The following is a 9942-nucleotide window of genomic DNA, read 5'->3' as shown; positions in this document are numbered from 1 at the left end:
AAAAAAAAAAAAAAAAAAAAAAAAAAAAAAAAAAAAAAAAAAAAAAAGAAGTACTTTTAAATGATATAGCAAATATTAAATATTAAATAATAATAATAGTAATAATAATAATAATAAAGATAAGGAGGTTGCTGCAATCTCCCAAATCGAGAAATAAAAAGCTTTTCCTATGACAACAAAACTAAATGCACTTAATAAGAAGATCCACAAAAGAAAGCAGAGCATTTTTTTTTATCTGTGCATTATAACCAGCTATTCACAAAGCAGAGGATGAGACAGAACGATGCGCGCATTTATTATCTGGTTTTCAGCACAAGGCCCTGTGCTCAGGATCCTGTGGTGCTGAGCACTGCACACAGCCCAAGCAATGAGCCCAGCAACGTACCGAGGGACGTGGCACCGACATAGCACACGCTGGAGCCCTCGTGGATCCTTTCTGAGCCGTTTCCACAGCCTCGCAGAACGCCTCGCTCAGGGCACAGCTGACCGCAAGCACGCCTGCTGCCGGCACTCTCACACCGCTCTCCTGGAAGCGTCTCTTGCACTTTATTTCCCCCGCTACGGCTTCAGTCCGTGCCCTTTCCTCTCCCTACTCGTATTCTTGCATCAGGTTCACGCATTTGAAATGCAGACGAAAATTAAAGTTGCACCCATCAGCGCGTGTAGCGGTCGGAATGCCCAAATCTCCCCGGTCCAAAGGCGGCCACTTCAGCACCGCTCCGGGCAGCGGCCGCAGCAGCAGCAGCCGCCGGGGCACCGCGGCGCTCCCGCAGCCTCAGCTCCGGCCGCACTTAGCCGGGGGCAGCGCGCACCGAGACCCCCTTCCCTACCCTCTCCTCTCCTCCCCTTCCGCAGCTCTCACCGAGCGGGGACGACTCTCAGCGAAGCAGCACCTCGGCTTCCCCACCGCAGCCGAATATTTCCGCTTTTTTTTTTTTTTTTTTTTTCTTATCCTTCCTTATTTTCATATTTTGTTATTACCCTGCTAAGCTGGCAGCGGATGGATAGCAACGACCGCGATCTCATGCCCAACGCCGTGCAGCGACAGCCGCCTCCTCAGCCCCAAAACTTTCCCTTCGAGTGGGGCAAGTTCACTGTTGGGTCGAGCCGGACCGGGCCACTCTTCCCCACCCGCTGTTCCCCCCCACGCGAGCACCGCGTCTCACCTGGGCACGCGGAGGGCTCGCACCGCCACGTTCCGCGCCTCGCGCTCTCTCCTTCGTCCTCCTTCGCGGCCCCCGGCCGCACGGCCCGGCTCCGCCCCGTCCCTCTCGCCGCTCGCGGGGTCCCGCTGCCGGGAGGAGGAGGCGGGGGACGCGGTCGCGCTTTGGGCATGGCTCCCTCTCCTGGCCCGAGCTGCTCGCAGTTCCGCGCAGCGGGAGGCAGAGCGGGGCGTGCGGGCCGGGCACGGTGAGGATAAGGGGCTGCCATGGGGTGATGTGCAGCCCCCCGCCGACACGCGGCGCGTTTTGCTGGACGGTGCGGTAATCGCAGAATGGCGGAACATCCCGAGCTGTAAGGGATTCACGCAGACCATCGAGTCCAACCGCAGTCTCCACGCAGCTCCATCCAAAATCCAAGCCATGGATCTGAGAGCATTATGCAAATGAACTCAGGCAGTTCGGGGCTGTGTCACTGTCCTGTGCTGCACGTTCCGTACCCACCGCCCTCTGGTACAGAACCTTTCCTTAACATTCCCCAACCTTCCCCTCACTCAGCTCCATGCCATTCCATCCAGCCCCGTTGTTGTCACCGTCACCAGACAGCAGGGCTCCCTGTGAGGAGCTGCAGGCTGCCATGATGTCACCCCTCGGTCTGCACTTCTCTGGGCTAGACAAACCAAGGGACCTCCACCACTCCTCTTCTACCTTTCCTTCCAGACCATTCCCCAGTGTCACAGCCTTCCTTTGGTGTTCTCTACTAGTTTTATGTCCTCCTTACACTGCAGTGCCCAACACTGCACCCGGTGCTTGAGGCAAGGCTGCATAACGCAGAGCAGAGCAGCTGGTGATGCTGGGCCAGGTGCTTGGCCTGGAAAATGTGGAACAAAGTATTTGTCACAAGGTGTCTTCAGGGTAGATAATTTTTATCATTAACCACTAAAGCAGCATCAGCCTTCTGTTCCAGAAGGTATTTGGGTGTGTGTTCATTGTCACATCTTTCAGTGGTAGTACAGGGAGGAGAGATCTCCTTCCTCTCTGGCTCGCCAGGACACTCTCCCATCCTGCCAGGGGGTGACCTGGCTGTGTTCATGCTTCTGTCACCTCTTGGCAGCCTGACAGTAGAGCAGTATGTCTGGACACGAAGCCTTTGGTGCTGGGGAAACTTCAATCCCTTCAAAAAGCTGCAGCACTTTTAGCACTCTTCACTGTAGCATTGCTTCCAGGTAAGACTGAATGCAGGACTTTGGTCATTATCCCCAGGACATGGCTCCAGAATATCCAGAAGACCACATTTCATTCTACCCGTAGAAGCTTCCCTGCAGAATCCTGTGCTGGGGAGCAGGGTTTGGCCACCTCTTGCAGCCTGGCATGGACATCCCTGTGTTCCCTGTGTTGAGGCCAAAGAGGGATCACTGCATGCACACTGCCTCTGTGAAAGAGGGGACTAATCCTCAGCCCACCCCACTTACCACCCTTATTTTCCACACCCTGAGGATCAGTGGCTGTGTGTGAAGGAGCGGTTCTTCCTCCTGCACCTTTCTACCCTTTGCTTTCCAGGCCTCTGGCACAGCAAGATTAGGCAGAATGTTTCTTGTCTCAGCAGCTTGCTTGTCCCAGTGGTGAACGCCCTTGAAAAACTGCCTACTTGGCTTTTGCTTAGAGTCAGCTCTACTCAAGCCATCTCTCACCCAAAGCCATCCCAAGATCACAAGGCAGAGCTCTGTGCAGACTGATGTACCCCACTTTCAGCAGATCAGCCCATGTTTTTCTCCATGCTACCTGCACAGCACCAGAATCCACACTATCCTCCCCACAGCTACTTTAAGTATCCATACACTCAGCTGCATTACTGAATTTAGACAAAACTGGAATAGCCAGGCACATTTTTTGAGCCGCATTTTCCAGCGTTCTTCCAGAGAAATACATGCCTAAAATCTTTTGTTGAAACAAGACAGTCCACTTTTCTCACAGAAGATGAAACAACAAAAGGATTGCATATTTTAGTCGTGATTTTTAATGCAGATGTGGGAGTAACTCAGCTGCTCTGGTGGTTTCTGGAAGAATTAAATAATAATAATAATAATAATAATAATGCTACCTTCTTCACTGCAATATATTCCATCCATAGATACAGATCTGGGATAGGACATGTTATTACTCTCATTTGGGAAGATCCAAGCACTGTTGCAATACTAGTAATGCAGGTTAGCAGCCACTTGCACATACACCCTAAGAAATTCACACCACTCCAAAATCCTAGCCTCACTCCATCAATGCAAATAGGGTTTTTACCTCAATGTCATCAATTTCCCTGGATGCTGATGGAAAGCTAGAATTCAACATTGGATACCCTTGAACAGATCATGAGTTCAAAGCCAAATTTCCAGATATTATTTTAAGGCTACATCTGATAGCAAAGCCCCAAATCACACCTGCTTATTGTGTTTTCATAAGAAATGGTTCAGACTCCTATTCCTTATAGATTTAAAACATATATATATATATATATAGCAATTCCCTACTGTAGAATGAGGGTAATATTGCTCACTTGGGCTCAGTGCTGTCATAAGGATTATTTTTGTATTGCTGTTTTTCTCCCAGCATTTCTCTATGTTTGTGCGTGCTATTTCTGTGCAGGTTAAAATGCAACACAGTTACACCCCAGAGTGAACTATACTACAGTCTGAAGAGCAATTCAGTAAATAGAAAACATTTTTGAGCACAAAAATAAAGCAGCATTGTGCTACAATTTTGGGGCAGGGAGCAAAGAGTAGCATTATTAGGTGAAACCACAGCAGGGGGCTTAAATAGCAGAGGATGTGCTGGATGTGTTGTGTTGAGCCAAGACATTGAAACTGCTGGTATTGCAACTGCAGGGAAAATATTCCACAGAACTTCAGTGGCAATTGGCCAAAATTGGCTATGGTTTGCTGCTGTTTTGTTTGCTGCTATTCCTGTTAGCCAATTTAGAGCTAGAAACACACAAGAAGCCTGGATCACGCAGCCTATTTCTCTGTCACATCAGGCACAGTGGCATGCAGTCCCTTTGAGGAAAGGACCATGCTCTAACTTAAAAACAGGTTGTGTTTTCTGCCTGTTGCTCGTCCTGCCCATGTCCCTGGTGGTCAGAAGCCTTCTCATCGTTTCCATCACTGGTTTGTTCCCTTGTGTTCTGGCACAAGCACTGGCTCCCATTTCAGAAGCTGTTCCGCTCACGGCTCCTCGCTCCAGGATTTTTATAGATACCATTCTTGGCTCCTTTTTCTCCGAGCTCCTCAGGACTGGTTTTTCAATCTTCTTTCCTAAATCACTCTCCATTCACCTTGGACCTCTTTTCTGAATCTGCTCTGGTTTAAATTAATCTTGAAGTGCATATGGATGACCTGAAGCAGTTACAGCATTAAGCAGGAGGAGGTCTCACTGATGCCTTTTTACAATGACATTGAATTCCCCATTTCTCACTGAAATTTCCCACCTGTTAATCCTAAGATTGCATTTATCTTTCCCTAACTAAACTGTGGAAGTGGCCTCTTATTTCTCCTCCATTCGTGCTTCCAGCAATAAGTTCCCCAGCTAGACCAGAAACTTGTTACTATTCTCCTGTCAGCTCCCAGTTCTCTCATGTTTGCCCCAACTCCCAGCCTGCATAAAGCTTTCTGATTCGTTTGTTCTTAGCCAGCATTTCTGATACTGGGAGACCAAGGCAGTTTCATAACCTCTAAAAGACGTGTTCGCGCTTGCTACTTTATTCACACCCACCTAACCCATTTTTCCTCCTTCCCAGTTCAGGAAACAAGCCCTAGACTACATATAATTATAGTCTGTGTAGTTATAAATGAACGTGCCTTCTGTGTTTTACACCTACATTTTAAATGGCGTTGAGAAGAGCACGCCTGATAACCTGAGATACAGGACAGAGAAGAACCAGAGAATGACAGACACTGCTAGCATAGCAGCACATGGGCTGCCCATCTGCTTCTGTCGAGGAAGCGGAGTTCACCAGCACACACGTGCAAGGGATGCATATATTCTGCTGGGAGCATTTTCCAATGAGGAGCCTGTGCTGGTCATGCAGGCACACGTGGCTTTCAGACAGGTGAGTGCTTCTCCTTTGCTGAAATGCACAACAAGCTGCAACTGTTTCAGAGTCAGATCGCCTTCACTAACACATCCCATGTGTTATTTGCCATGTTGGCCGTGTCCAAACCAGATCTCAAATTGCCTTGCTCCCCAGTGAAGCACATTGCATGAGCCTCTGCAACAGCCTTGAAGAGTGAGGAGGGGTTGGAAGCACGGCTTCGTTGTGAGTTCATCTCCATTTATTCCTGGGGATGTAGCAAATAGCTGTTGTCCATGCTCATGTGCTAAATGTCGTTAGCATCTCTTCCCCCGTGTTGCCACGGTGGGAGCACTGCTAACGCAAACAGTTCACAAAAGGAAACTTGACCTTACATGACTTGCACCTAAGTCCATTCAAATTTCTGTCACAAATGTTTTGATACTGCCTAAGGCCAGAGAGATTTTCCACTCCTGTGAGTCTGTGTTTCATACAAACTAAAGCACTTCAAATCAGCAATGGAGATTATCTCCTCATCCTGCCAAAGGTTTCAACGCGTTTGGCAGGTATCTGACCCACGCCTACACACCAGGACACAGTTTGGGTTTAGGATGCATGAACATCCATCCACGCAGCACATTCAAACACCCCCCATTGGCATCAATTGTCAGACCATGGCATTTGTAGGGACCCTTCAGCGGGGTTGGTGGGTGTTTCACAGAGCAGCATCTGTCTCAGTCAGCCTTTGAAAAGTCCCTAGCCCTGCCATTAATTAGCTGCAACTCACCTTGCTTGCTCACAGGTACCAGCAGGAAGCAGTGGGCTGTCAGCAGATTAATAAAGCCAGATAGTCTGAGTACAGCCTTGGCTGTCTGGCCAGTTTCCTATCACTAGATATTTCTACACAGAGTGGTCTCTGGAGTTGTTTCCAGACACCACGCTCCTCTGTCTGATGGCTCACTGACAGAGCTGCTCTTGACCAACACAAAGGGAAAAGACACTGAAGTAATGCAGTATATTCCCTGAGTCAATTTCGAAGAACATACGAAAGAAGGAAAAGCCTTCAGACATCACATTTAGTTGTGAAACCTCTTCCTGTTTTCACATATGCTTATATAGGTGTTTTGATGTTCTATTAGTTCTTTCAATAACCTTTTTTTTTCTCTCTGAACAAAACCCAGCTTTTCTGAGTAGCTTTCCCATAATGAACTGCAATGCTTATGGAAAAAAAAAAAGAGAACATCATATGGGGAATGAAAAAATCCATTAGCACATTCCAAAAGCATATTATTATAATCAATAACAGTTTATTTTTTTCCCCTAGAAACGCAACATCATTCTGCAGAATGGCCTTTTAAATCTTTGATTTCACTTTAACAGCGATGAAGCAACATTAACCTTTAGACTTTCAGTTTATCTGTGCATAAATAAAGGATTTCTTAAGGAAAACAACACTTGTGTGTAACACCAAGAAAGGTTACACAAGCAACAGCAAACTCAAAATCTGCAGAAAACCCTACGCTGTATATGGACGGGGTACCTGCAGGTTAGCAAGGCTATGGATGTACAGAGATGGCTCTGCTTCCCTAGACTGGGAATTCCTCCATAACAGGCTGGCATATTGTAACCAAGGGGCAGGACTCTGCTCCTGTACTAACGGAGTTGCAGCAGTTCGTACTGGTGGAAGTTCTGGCATTGTCCAGCTCTGTCGTCAGGTAGAACACCCATCTGCACAAAGAATGATTCCTGGCATCCTTGCAGTTCATTTCCCCCGTTAGTGTAATTCCAGGCATTGAAATTTCCTTTCTCTCAATAGCTACAATCCATCATTATAAAAATAAGCAGAACAGAAAAAGCAGAATGGCCAGTTTTGCTTTAACTCCATTGACCTCTCTGGATTTACATTAGAGAAGACTCTGGAGTAATAAATTTGCATTTGCACAATTACCAGGATCATGCTTTAATTCCTCCCACCCCAACTACTATTGATTTCCCATGTGTTAGAGCAGCTCAGTGCAGCTGCTCCAGGCCAACATCAGTGCAGGAGCACACAGGGAGATGTGCTGGTGCATCTCAGTAGAGGGTGGGGGCGGCTTCTGCTGAACCCACCCCATCATTCCTTCCCCCTGAAGCACCAGGGAGGAATGATTCCGGAGCAGAGCCCTGGTATCTGCCATAAAATAGCCTAAAAAAGCAATCAATTTTTAAATGGAAATCGGTGGGATTATAAATATCATCTTGAGCTCTGTGAAAGCAGAAGAGAAGACGTAGGGATACGCAGGGTAACTTCCAGTTCTGAGGTTCCACTTCTGTCTTCAAGGGAAAATCAACAGTGTTCAAGACTATTTTCTTTCCTGTAGCAGGAAGAAGAACTGAGCCAAAATTCATCAAGGTGCAATAAATATTATTAACCTCCTAGCATATAAAAAGGTTGGACAACGTTTTTTGTAGGATGGGGTGAAGCCACAGGAATATTTCATTAATTGTGGATGGCATTCAGAGAACAGCTGTAAAGATCAGCAGAGGAAGTACTCAGTTTGTGTGCAGAATGATGAAAGGATGCTGCCTGCGTGTGTGGGTACGGCAACCTACAGCTCTCACAGGAATGTGGGCACCTTTGAGGAAGCTGCTTTGGTTAGGGCAGTTAATTACCGCTGTGTAATTTGACAGAAAAAGACTGAATTAAGTCAAGGGAAATTGGATAGAAATATAGGCAGCCTGAAGACACAAGCCACGCTTATGGGAACTCTTCTTTTTTGGAAGCAGATCACCCACCTGCCTTTTCCGTATGAAATGAGAGATCTTAAAGATCACTGAAGAGGAGGGAATCAAGAGCAATGCATTTGTTAGCAAGTCATAAATTAGCAAGGAGGAAGCGAGGGGAGCAGAAAAAGAATGAACTTGAATTTCACAGGGGCACAAGGCATCCTGGAACCTCGAGATGCTTGCCTGGTGGCACAAAGCCATCAGCTGGGAGATGCAGAGTCACAAGGCAGCCTTGGCCCTGGAGCTCCCAAGTAATTAACTAGCAATGTGGAGACTTGCTTGGAAGGCTGAGAGTTAAACCATCTCGTGGGTATAATACTTTGTCCTCACAACATGACAGATAAACTTTGGAGGAGGGTAATTGGCTGAAATGGAGAGCAAATAAAGCCTGAGATCATACTCAGTGCTCTATTATTTTCTCATTTAAACTGCCCTGTGTTATTATTTCTTTGAGCAGGGCACGGATGACAGGTCCTGGGTGAGCTGAAGGCCTCTGCCCGTCACAGAATCACTGAACCACAGAAACATTAAGGTTGGAGTAGACCACTAAGCTCACCTAATCCAACCATCAACCTATCACACCATGTGCACTGACCACGTCCCTCAGTGCCGCATCTCCACGATTCCTGAACATCTCCATGGACAGTGACCCCACCGCCTCCCTAGGCAGCCAATGCACCACCATCCTTTCTGAGAAGAAATTTCCAACCTGAATCTCCCCTGGTGCAACTTGAGGCCATTCCCTCTCATCCTACCACTGTTACCCGGGAGAAGAGGCTGAGATCTTTCAGAGAGTTGTAAAAGAGCGATAACTGAGCCTCCCCTTCTCTGGACTGAACAATCACAATTCCCTCAGCTGCTCCCCATAAGACTTGTGCTCCAGACCCTTCACATCTCCTTTGCCCTCCTCTGGACACACTACAACCCATCAAAGTCTTTCTTGTATTGAGGAGCCCAAAACTGAACACGATATTTGAGGTGCAGCCTCACCAGCACTGAGTACAGAGGGAGCCATCCTCAGAAGGCTGAAGTTAGAGGACTTTTCAAAGCAACATTGTCCATCCCATCACACATGAAATCTTCATTCCATCTGCATCAAAGGTATTCTTTCATATGAGCTACTAAACTCTTAAAAACCATTAAAAATACTTTAAATTTCTGGGTTTTTTTTTTTTCTTTAAGATTTTTCTTCTATTTCCAGAACATTAAAATTCTCCCCTCCACTCCTTTTTAGTCAAAACTCTTCACTGAATTCTTCTTCAGTTTATAAATAGTTTTGGTCTCTCTAAACCATCTTTTTTTTTTTTTTTTTTTTTACTTTCATATTTCTAGGGGAAAAAAAAATAGCCTGCTATTATTAGTCACCTACAGCCTTCAATATATTAACTAAAGTATTGTCAAACAACTTCTGTTGCACTATTACTGGGTAGATACCCTATTAAAATGGATATTTTTGCTTTGACCAGTCCCCTGAGGTAAGTTTCTCAACCCCAAGGTTGTGCAATCAGTTAACAAATTATTTTAAGGTCAAAAATACACTTAGAAAAAAAACATTCAGTTTGTTCTCACACAGCTGTGTGCTCCTGGATCTCCTGGATGAGCACAAGCCACCACGTTTGGGTTCACCCAGCAAGACTCCTGGACATAGCACAGTGAAGATATGTGAGAATCTATCCTAATGAATGAGAGCGTGGGTCAGATTAAATTAGAAGAAATGCTACCTACCTGGTGCTACACTGTAACTCAGGGAATTCTGTGTATGGCTGTGTGAGGAGGGAGGTGTTTGGACAAGAGCTGTGACTCCATGTTCCTACCCAGATCTATCTGTACCTGTCTGCCTGGGCCTCCTTTGAGCTGGTTTCTTGGTCTTGCTTCATCTGAGTTATAATTGCAACATCTTTCCTCCGTACTTAATGTAACTTTAGAGTCTATTTAGCAAGTTCAAGCTCTAAATAA

General features: G+C 46.4%; 1 protein-coding gene across 1 annotated transcript in view; it reads right to left on the bottom strand.

Annotated features, from left to right (window-relative positions):
* The window catches only part of LOC122161414 (interleukin 1 receptor accessory protein), a 40098-nt gene extending 39689 nt beyond the window's left edge, over positions 1 to 409 (bottom strand). The window contains exon 1 of the mRNA XM_042820847.1: positions 386 to 409. The gene's annotated coding sequence lies outside the window, so the exon portion shown is untranslated. The remainder of the gene's footprint in view (positions 1 to 385) is intronic.
* Between the last annotated feature and the right edge of the window lie 9533 nt (positions 410 to 9942).

The sequence above is a fragment of the Centrocercus urophasianus genome, unplaced genomic scaffold (assembly GCF_019232065.1).
Source record: "Centrocercus urophasianus isolate 14NV4802_14NV808 unplaced genomic scaffold, USGS_Curo_1.0 seq_19, whole genome shotgun sequence".
Classification (NCBI taxonomy): domain Eukaryota; kingdom Metazoa; phylum Chordata; class Aves; order Galliformes; family Phasianidae; genus Centrocercus; species Centrocercus urophasianus.
Note: the sequence above shows the minus strand (reverse complement) of the source record. Positions and strands in the feature narration are given on the sequence as shown.